The sequence below is a fragment of the Nelumbo nucifera genome, chromosome 8, assembly GCF_055504915.1.
Source record: "Nelumbo nucifera cultivar China Antique chromosome 8, China Antique-T2T, whole genome shotgun sequence".
NCBI classification, from domain to species: Eukaryota; Viridiplantae; Streptophyta; class Magnoliopsida; order Proteales; family Nelumbonaceae; genus Nelumbo; species Nelumbo nucifera.
The window spans coordinates 32072186-32084219 of NC_142656.1; positions in this window are offsets into that span (position 1 = coordinate 32072186).

The window sequence follows — 12034 nt, forward strand, 5'->3', positions numbered from 1 at the left end:
GGGCTCATATAACAAGATATAAGTTTTATTTGATAATTGGGTCCATTATTGGGTTGATAGTGTATTGATTTGAATGGATCTAGGTTTTACAAGTTTTTAAGTAGATTCTTGATCAATTATATGTGATGTGCTATGTAAATGTGATTTGTACATGGGCCATGCAAAAACTTTATGATGACCATGGATCATAAATGATCTCTTCGTTAATAGGCCCTTGTTTCCTCTCTAAAGAGGGAACCCATGGGAACCCTAGCCCATTTAGGGCCCACTTAAATCTAGGGACAGATATAATTGTTCCCTCATCAATAATATAAGGGCTAGATGATAAGAAATATCATATGATGAGATCTCTAAAGGCTTTCTGTCATTAGCATGTAAACGGGTTGAATTGGTGGGTAGAGATGCACCATAAAATTGTGCTATTTGTTTCACTATGACGGTCAATTGAATTGCTCCATTGGATGATTGGGGAATCATAGACTAGTGGGAGGGGCATATCGTAAAACAAAATACTCTTTTACAATACCTTGGGGTTCCTGATATGACAGGTCAACAACACTTATCGATTAAAAAGGGTTAACCTAAAATGACTATGAATCTTGTCTAATGAATACAAAAGGGGAAGCTCATGAGACATGGGTGGATTCATGATCCTTTATAAAAAGTGATGGAGTTATGCAACTATAACAGTTGGCCCCACACTTGTGTGATTCCCACAATTTCAGAGACATGAATAATGTCTCCATCTCTAAGATAGGGAAATCCCAAAGGTGAACAAATGGAAATTGAACGAATATAGAAGCCCATTCAATGGTATATAACATGAAACAATAATGAGGTCGTGTACTAATTACTTGTGTAATTTGTTAGAAATAATACACGGACTATTTGCTAAGTTGTTAAATAATAACAAACTCAAAGGACCCAACTACATAGATTAGATTCACAATCTTAACCTAGTAGTGTTCAAGTATGAGATATTGGACAAAATTGATAATGAGAAGGCATCAAAACATCCTGGTAAAGAACTTCTGAAGCTAGAGAGAAGGGATATTAAGAATGGAAAGAGAAGAACTCTCTTTCCCGTTATTACATCATTGCCTCATTGGATAACTTTATACAAAGACAATTTGATAAAATAATAAGTTGTAAACAAATTCTAAGTGGTTTAAAGGTCATGTATGAGGAGCAAAATCGTTCTACCTAGCAAAAGGTCCTCAAACTGTTGATGACCATGTCCTCAAACATTTAATATATATGTATGGCTCAGGTTCAATATGAATAAGCTTGACTAGATAGAACCGGTTTTAAGTGAATAAAAATTGGAACGACAGATAAGGAAATGGAACCAACCTACGATATCAGTTCTAGGAATCAAAGCTGGTTCAATTGGTTTGGATCCATTGGGCCGTAGCCGATCCATTCATGGCCGGTCCATTTTATAGGTATGGAAATGGGATACTTACAATCATTGGACTTGGTCGAATTTTCTCGGTAAACTCAAAAAGCCTAGTATCTTGATGACCAAAAACTAAACCACGACGAGTTTGCATGGTGAGTGTCATAATTTTGATTGATCATGACACGATCAGTCATCGGTGGCACTTTCACTCTTTTCCCTGAGAACCAGCCAGTTCATGACCATGTCAAGAAGATGATATGGTTCATAAATGAACTTGAGGCTATTGACTCCAAATTAGATGATGATACAAAAACAAATGCCTTGCCCACGTCCTTTAACCAGTCTGTGCTCAACTATAAATGAACAAGCTAAAAGCTAGCTTATAAGAGTTCGACAATATGTTATAAAGGGTTGGGGAACTGATTAGAAGGGCAAGCTAGTAGCCATTATTGTTGAAGGAGGAAAATCTAATAGGAATAAACGTAAGGGCAAGAATAGGCCATAGAAGAAGGGTGACAAACTAAAGAAGTAAAAGAGATATAAATCATCAAATAAGTGTCACTTTTGTAAAAAAGCCAGGCACTGGAAGAGGAATTGTCCTTAATATCTAGAATCCCTTTAGAAGAAGAAATATGATATTTTCAAAACTTAAGTCATAGAGACCAATATGTTGGTCATTTCTGCCTCTTGGTGTATTGATTCTAGGGGTTCTACTCATGCAAGTAATTCTTTGCACAGGTTCAAGGAAAGTAGAAGGATGAGCGATGATGAGACTATGCTCTACATGGGTACATCTACAACCGTTGCAACTATTGTTATAAGATCAATAGATTTAGTTTTTAGAGAAGGGATAATTACCCTAAAATATTATCTTTATGTTCCACAACTTAAGAGAAATTTGATTTTAGTGTCTAAGTTATTCAATGACGGTTATTATATTTTAGTAATAATATTATAATTAAGTTGAATAAAAAATTCTTTTCTTATGGTGAGCTTGAGAGTGGTCTTTTTGTACTCCACCCTTCTATAACAACAAATGTAACCGAAACAATCTTGGAATACATCCCCATAAAAAGAACATGAGAAGCTGTTAATTCCACATGTCTATGGCATTACCGACTTGGTTACATAAAAAAGAATGAACCACAAGATTGGAGAAAGGTGGTTCTTTAGATTTTCTCACAATAGAAGATCTAACAACTTGTGAAGTACAAGCACATTCGACCTTATACATACAGATGTGTGTAATCTCCTGAATGTTAGGACACACAACCAACATTTTTAATTTGTAACTTTTACCGATGATTATTTTTGGTATAGATACGTATACCTAATGAGACATAAGTTTTAATTCTTTGAAAAGTTCAAGGAATTCAGACATTAAGTCGAAAAATAGTTGGGGAGACAAATAAAAACCCTTTGATTAGATCGAGGAGATGAATATCTCTCTAATGAATTTATTGACTACCTAAAGGTCAACAGGATTATATCACAACTATCCCCTCTAGTTATACCACAATTAAATAGCATATCATAGAAAAGAATCAAATTTTATTAGATATGGTCCGATCATTCATTTTCCATTCAAAGTTACCCATATCCTTTTAAGGACACACATTAAAGACTACAATTTACATGTTGAACCAGGTTCCAATCATATCTAATATGGTTGTCCAACACATGTCAAAAAGACAAGTGCAAACAATTTGGAATCCAAAATAAGTCATTGCCTATTTGTAGGCTACCTTAAAGGCTCTATTGGGTATCTCTTCTATAACCTAAAAGAACAAAAAGTTTTTGTTAGTCGAAATGCCCATTTCTTAGAAGAAGACTACATCTCAAACAATCATCATCAAGAAGTTATTCTTGATGAGGAGGGCTCAAAAGTAGTGGGAGATAATCCACGTGTTCTAGATATTGAGCCTAAAAGATCTATTTAGGTATCCAAACCTCATTTACATTTTGGATATGATCAAGAAAGTTACTTGATGGAATCCATAGACAAGAGGAAGATTCGTTGACTTATAGGAAAGATAAGATGGACTTGATGAATACCAACAGAATTTGCTTTTGTAAACCCATCCCCTGGGGTAAAAGCAAGCGGTTGCAAGTGGATCTACAAGAAGAATAAGGGCCCTGATGAAAAGGTTAAGACGTATAAAGCTCGACTTGTGGTGAAATGTTACACTTAAAAAGATGGAGTTGATTATGAGGAACCCTCTTGCCCGTGGCCATGCTTAAATGTATTAGGATACTTTTGGCTATAATTGTACACTATGATTATGAAATCTGACAAATTGATGTCAAAATTGTGTTCTTAAATGGAAATCTTGTTAAAGAAATCTATATCTAGTAGGTGGAAGGCTTTGTTGCCAAGGATCAGGAACATATGGTGTGTAAGCTCAACAGATCCATATATGGGTTAAAGAAAATTTCTAGAAGATGGAACATCCATTTTGACTCAACAATCAAATAGTTTGATTTTGGGCAAAATCCGGATGAACCCTATGTTTATTGAAAGACATTAGGAGAGAATGTTGCATTCTTGAGCCTATATGTAGATGGCATTTTGCTCATTGGGAATAATGTAGGAATGTTAACAATAGTGAATATGTGACTTTTGTAGTAATTTTCCATGAAAGAACTTGAAGAAGCTTCTTACATCTTGGGACTTCGACTCTATAGAGAGATCAAAGAGGTTAATTGGATTGTCCCAATTTACTTATATTGACAAAATTATCAAAAGATTCAGCATGCAGGACTTCAAGAAAGGATTCATTAATTTCAGACATGGAGCCACTCTTTCCAAAGGAATGTTACCTTAGACCTATAAGGAGATAGAGAACATGAGAAATGTTCCCTATGCCTTTTCCATAAGGAGCATCATGTAGCTATGTTGTGGACTTGACCTGACATTGTTCAAGCTATTAGTGTTGTTAGTAGATGTCACTAGACAACTGTGAAGAACATACTAAAATACCTATCAAGAACTAAAGACTATTGTCTTGTCATCAATGGTGCTTCACTATAGATGATTAATTATACAGATGCCGACTTCTAGTCTGACCCAAATGATATAAAGTTTACCAAGGAAGCAATATAGATGAAGAAATTCGTCTAAGAATTAGGAGTCATAGCATTTAGTACATCACCCATTCCATTATTGTGTGGTAACACTAGAGCCATTGCTCACGATATGAAGCAAGAGAACACTCAAAGTCAAAGCATATCGAGAGGAAGTATCACATTCTACGAGAGATTTTTTGTAGAGGAAACATCTAGATTGAAAATGTAGCATCAACGAAAAATGTGACAAACCCACTAACTAAGCCATTGACACAAAAAGTGTTTGAATGACATGTTGATGTTATGGGACTAAAGCTAATACCAGATTGGACCTAAGTGCGAGTGAGAGTTGTTGGACAGTATATGCCCTTAACTCCAATTAGATTGAAATACATAAACAATTATCAATAAATGAATATAAAGTACATTATTGTTTCATATTCTTATTAGGATGTTTTTTGTGAATTACTTCTTAAATTGGATACTTATGAGACTTGTGTTAGTTTAGAATATTCTCAGTCATTGGATAGACTTAAGGAGTTTATCATAACAAGGCTGACACTAGTGTGTTGCCAAACTAGTGGAACAACTTCTCTCAGCTGTTACGGTTATACCCCAATCACAACCAGTGTGTGTTTAGAAGAAACACTAAACCTAGACCGATTTCCAGGTATGCCCTAGACCTTGGAGACAGATGAGCAAAACTAGAAATTTGCACTTAATCCCAAACTTGATTATGATACTGCACTAGTGGTGTAGTATAAGAGAAGGCCAATAAATTTTATGCAAGTTGGGACCACTCCAAGACACATAAGAAGTTGGGATGACATTACTGATCTAATTGAGTAATCAATTACCAAGTTAGTGCCAGCATGAAACTTCTATCTTAGATCGAAATTACCAAGTTAACACCAATAAGGAATTTCTATTTTAGTTCGAATTTGCCAAGTTAGTGTCAATGCAAAACTTCTATCTTAGTTCATAATTACCAAGTTAGCATTAGATCATGATTTTTTCGAATTTTTGTTCAATTAGGACTTTCTTTTTGAGGATGATTCTATTATGGAGTGTTTTCATAGATTAGGAAACTTTCTTATATGAGCCATAAGGGTGTAAGTTTATATAAAGAGTAGCTAGGACAAAGCTAATATGGTTTTATGTTGATTCTCTCTTAGTTATTCAATGAAGAATTCTCCTTGTTTATTTCGGCTATTGCTCTTGTCTATGAAGCTTCTCTCAACATGGTTTGTTTCCATACTAAGCCAATTAGTATCAGAGCTTAAGTTGGTCCTTCTTCGGACTATGGATCCTAAGAAGAAACAAGTGGCTAACATCATGGGGCAAGAACCCAACAACAAAGCACAAGAAAAAGATGGTAGAGTTGAAAAGACAAGTTGAGGCACTTGCTCAAGAGTTGAAATCACTGTGTTGTCATTATAAAGTAGGGGATAGTGACTCTGATCCAAATATCTCCACTCATTCCTTTCCATCATCAAGGTAAGAAACCAAATCGATTGTAGTTACGGGTGTGACCAAAGACGGTGGAATCAGGTCTCAAGATTGAGATACTGGAATTTCATTACGATATGATTCCAAAATAATTCATGGATTGGCTCATTGTTGTAAAATAAGTCATTGAATTCAAGAAAGTTCTAAAAAATAAGATCTTGTCCTTAATAACCACTTGATTTAAAGGGCGAACAGCAGCATGGTAGCATCAATTTAGGGTTATGCAACAAGAAAGAGGCAAGGAAAAGATTAAGGCATGGGAGAAGCTTAAGGCAAAGATGAGGTCAAAATTTCTACCCCATAATTAGATTCATTTACTTTATCGAGAATTTCAAAATCTAAAATAGTAGACAGGGAGGGAAGACACTTTTAATTAAGGTGACTTCCCCCCTTTTGACAAGTACTTGGTTTTCCAAGAGGCCAGTTTCCTATCAACCTTCTCAATAATGGGTTCCCAAATGGTTTTGGATTTACAGCTTTCACCCAAAGGCATACCCAGGTATTTTGAAGGAAGTTTACCCACTTTGCATCCCCAATCACCCGCCCAAGAAACCAGGTTCGCCACTTCCCCGACTGCCATTATCTCACTCTTTTGGATGTTGATGTGTAAGCCTGAAACCACCTCGAACCATCTTAGGATTGCCTTTACATTCCAGACTTTCTCCCAAGATGAGTCACAGAAAAAGAGTGTCATCTACAAATTGCAGAAGAGGAATCTTTACTTCCCCATTCCCTACTTGGAAGCCACTGCATCTTTGCATCTTTGTAGAGTCTTCGAAATTTCAGGTTGAGGGTTCAAATGACCAATGAACCCTTAAGCCTAAATGTTTATGTTATAAAAGAAATGCTACAGTACATGATGGTCTATTTAAGGCCCTGTTTGGTGCGTCTTTCTGCGCAGTCTGTCGTCTATTTAAAAGCCCGGAAGACTGCATTGTGGTCTTTTTCCGTTTGGTTCGCAGGAGATCTAGCCGCCAAAAGACATTGCATCGAAAAGAAGCGCAAAGCCTGTTTTGGGCTATTTTCTGGAAGCTCCAAATGGAGCTTTTCGGTTTTTTTCAACTTGTCTCCGTGCGGAAAGATGCTTGGAAATGTTGGACAGTTTTGTATGCCCTTAGCTTCAATCTGATTTGATGTACTTTTGATATTTAGTGTAAATAAATAAAGTGCATGTTTGATTCATGTTGTTTGGTATAATTCTGTGTAATACCCTAAAACTGGACACTTATTGAGACTCGTGTTAGTTTTAAATGTTCACAGCCACTGGATAAGTCTGGGGAGATTTATCCTGCCAAGGCTGATACTGGTGTGCCGCCAAGTGTTGGGATGGCCTGTCTCGGCCACTAGGGTAAGACCCAAGGCACATGTAGTATGGAATTACTCGAATCCTTGAACCGGACCAGATTTCCAGTATTGCCCTGAACCTTGGAGACAGATGGGCAAAACTAGAAAGTTACACCTGACCCCTAGACTCGATTATGATACTTCACTAGGTGTCGGATCGGGCTATCTTTGATATGCCAATCAGTGAGATCCTTAGAGGGGGTCAAAACCTGGGCATGTTGGGGCAGTCTGAGAATTCATCTGAGTGGGTGATCATAGTGACAAGATCAGCCCCTTTGTCGGACAAAGGTAATGATCGAGAATGCACTCTCTCTGATGGAAACCAAACTGTCGACAGTTGATTTCAATTGTTGGAATTTTGTTTTGCAAAATTAATATATATATATATATATATATGTGTGTATATGTACGGTTTCAAAATGTTTGCAAATGGTTTTAATTCCCGGGATCCATGTGAGTGGAGAGTGCAGAGTGCAGCACTGTTCCTTGCAACCGAGGGAGAGGTCCTCTTTTCTCGGGCAGTGCTTGATCATTATGGGCTGAGAGGTTAGGTGTAAGGCCATTTAGAATAATACCTGATGAGCTAATCTTACACCTGCCCACAGTCCCTGGATTTTTTTATAAGATGGCTTGGCCCAGGGACCACTTAATGTAAGTGTTGGGCCCATAGGGTCCATGTGATGGGCTCAAGGGTTTCACTAGGCTTCTCAGTGAATTCGGCTATGCCTTGTAATAAAGGCTGGGCCGAACCCATGTGGCTGGTGTGTAGATCAATGCTTAGGTCCCACGACATACAAAGAAGCCCAACTGGGCAGTAGACTGTAAACTAGTTAAGCACTGAACACTTAATGGGCCAAAAGCCCATTTCGAACTGCGCTGATATGATCACCCATTTATGGGGCGGATCTGAGATTAAAGTTAGCAAAAGGATTGGGCCTTTAACCTTATCCACTCTGGGAGACCAAATTCAAATCAGATTTGAATCTGGTAACCTCCTAATAAGATCAGGAGTAAGCTAACTTAATCTGCAGATAGGACTAAAATCATCCCCTATCCAAATACTGATTTGGATTGGGATAACTCCTCCTTAGGAGGTTTCTTAATCAAGAAGAAAAGAGGAGAAACCCTAAGAGAGCAACAACAGAATTCGAACTAAGGGTTTGTGCGAGAAATTATCCTGCGAATTGAGATAGGATCTCATACACACTCCAGAGAGAAGAGAAGCGATTTCAGCCATCTTCACTTCAGGAGCTCTCCTCTAGCCGCCGCCATTCTTTCTGATAAGATTCGATCTTTGAAGAAAAAAGAAATCAATAAATCAGTTCTTGACATCAGTTTTGCAGAAAAGACTAAATAGATTTGGTGCTCAGAGTTTCCAAAGGGTTCTTGCGAAGGACTCAGTGTGTGGGACGCACTCTGCTGGTTCCGTTCCACCTATTGCTGTGTCATCTTCAACAAGAGCGGATCTTGGTGTCCTCTTTGGGCGTAAACACCAACTTTGGGAGATACTGTTTCTCTGGATCAGGTATAATTCCTCCCTTGTTTTTGGTTTAGATCTGGTTCGATTGTGGTTCAAGGAGGATCCTTGAATATTGTATTCTAAATTTAGGGAATACGATTCCCAGTTGGAAGAAAGTAGGAAAATTTTTGAAATTCGCCCACCCATTCCGCAATCTTTATGCCGTTCATACGATGGATCCTACCATTCTTTCAGTGGTATCAGAGCCGCAAGTTCGAATCTTGAACCAAAAGAAAATCAAATCTGAACCTGCACAGATGGACAAAAGATGTTCTGCCAAGATTTGCGCAGATTATTTTCTTTTTTCAAGAAATTGTTTCTTGTTAAGGGCGATTGATCTGAAATTAATTTCTGTTAAATCTAAAATTTATTTAGATCTGTTCTTTGTTTATTTTTTATTTAATGGACTATTCGAACCTGGAGATCGCAGTGCAGATTTGGCGCAGATGGTCTGCGCACCCTTTTTCCTTTTTATTTATTTATTTTATTCAATTCGGTCTGTAAATAATTTTTTTTATTTTCTAGACTGAATGTATAGGATTTGATCAAGAATGTAATTAATTAACATAAATAGGATTTCTATAAATTTTATTTTCTTGATTGAAGAAGAAGAAGAAGGCGGCGCTAGAGATTTGTAGATGGAGAGATCGCTTTCTGCGATTTACAGTTTGTGAAACTGCAACCCTAGTGATTAACCTCTATTTTGCAGGTGGTGCGAACAGTTCATATCTAAACTGGTACAATAGATGAATATACAAAAAAGTTTCATCTATTAGTGGCCCAGAATGAGTTAGCTAAAACTAAACACCAATTGGTGTTTAGGTATATAGGTGGGTTAAGACCAAATATTTGGGATGTAGTGGACCTATTTGACTGCTATGGTGTTTTTATGGCACACCAACATGCTCTAACCATAGCAAGACTAAGCAACAGACCTAAGCAATTGGGCCAAACCCAAACTAACGTGTTTAGGCCACCCCAACCACAATCATGTGGGTTGAATCTCAACCAAGGTCATGTGCCTAAACAAAATCTGGTTGGTTCACCAGGGCTGATGTGTTTTAAGTGTGGTGAACTAGACCATAAATTTGTTGAATGCTCAAGGAGTGATAAAAAGAAAAGGGGCGATATTTGTAGAAGACAAGAATGAACCCCAAATGGGAGCATTTGACTATTCAACCCCACCTATGTTTGATTCTTATAATGAAGAAATCTTAGAGGGAGAACTGGTGTATGGGGATGTGGGAGAGGCCTTATGGATGCAGCGGTCACTCCTAACTCCTAGGGACGAATCATTAGATTGGCTAAGAAATAATATCTTTCACCCTACGTGTACTAAGGGTGGAAAGGAATCAAGACTTGTAATTGATAGCAGGAGTTGTAAGAATGTTATAGTAAAAGTAGTCGTTCGCAAGTTATACCTAAAAACTCAAACACCCTCACACCTACAAGCTTGTATGGATAAAAAGAAAGAATGAGGTTTTAGTCAGACAATGGAGTCTAATGGTCTTTTCTTTTGGCAGTGATTATAGTGATCATGTGTGGTGTGATGTTGTATGCATGGATGCTTGTCATTTGCTACTTGGGTGCTCATGACAATTTGACCACCACGTAGTCCATGATGGGTGAAAGAACTCCTACTCTTTTGAGTTTAAAGGGAAAATGCTAACCTTATGTCCATTACAAGCGACTATACCTAAACGGAAACCCGAGGAGGGTTCTACCTCTTTTCCATGATTGAATTCATAAATGCCTTAAAAGAGATGAGTGTTGTGTATGCTTTAATTAAGGAACTTGAGTTGAAAGGTGTGGAGATTCTTGAGGAGGTAAGACCTTTACTTGATGAATTTAGTGATGTGTTTCCTAAGGACTTACCTACAGAATTACCACCATTAAGGGGAACAATAATAGGGGGGCTAGAAAGCAAATTACCAACCAGCAATTGTCTTTTAACAAGTTACTTTCTATCGAGATGCAAGGGGCTAAGAAGTTCGCCAAACGGTCTAATATCAAAGACAAGGGGGCTGAATATGTCAACATAACTAATCCAAATGACCAAATAACCAATGCCAAATTACGAAGGAAACGAGAGATGAACTAAAAGCAATCACCCTCCCTTGTCGCCCTAATAACACCAAGATATAGCAAAACAAGAATGCTTATCAGTAACCTCACGCTTACCAATAAGCAGGGGGCTAATAACCTACCCGAACTAAAAAATTTTCATGGACACAGTCTGCCATGCATTCGGACCATGGACAAGAACGACCACCAGACCCAACACAGTGAATGCACACCCCAAAACAAACGTAGAGAATCAAGGTGCCACGACACCTACAGTCCTTGTACTCATCGCTCTGTTACAAACCTCCAAGGCGAACTTGATGACATAAATGCTTATCGGTAAGATCCCACTTACCAATAAGCAGGGGGATTATTGTAGGTACATGTTGATCACCACGACTGTGGTAGCACAAAAGGTGCTAAACCGATGCCACGAGAACACCTGTGACGAGTTCATAACTCGGTACACATCTACGATGAGCTCAAAGCCTGGATAGACTTGCGATGAGCTCAAAGCCTAAAATGAGCTTGCAATGAGCTCAAGACCACCGTAGGGTTGCAATAGACCCAAAGCCACAATGTTGAAGACAAACTCAAGGCCATCGTGAGCCTACGATGAGCATAAAGCCATCAAGAGGCTACGATGAGTTCAGATCCACCTCAAACCCGTAATGAGCATGAGGCCATCGCGAACCTGCAATGAGGTCAGAACTACTATGAGTCTGTAATGAGCTCAAAGCCATTACAAACCTACAATGATCTTACATCCATCACAAGTTAGACATGAACGAAGAAGCATGTGATTCACTAACGCCGCGTGTAACAGGGTGCTTAATGAGATTAAAAGACACGTGGGATTAGTATTGACATCATTCGTGCCACGTCAGCCTAGGAAACTTGCAAGAGGAAGTAGCATACGTGTATCATGAGAATCCTCAAACAAAAGGAAATCTCATCTTTGAGATATCTCATAAGACATGTGGCGCAACCCTAGCGCTGCTCCCTGACAACTGACACCGAATCAAAGATTCCCTTTCCTAGTGGGAATCAAACCCTTTTTTAGCTCCTTCCTTTCGGGACTTAGAGCCTTTAGCCTACCCTTTGCCCATAGCCTTCCTTCATCCTTCGAG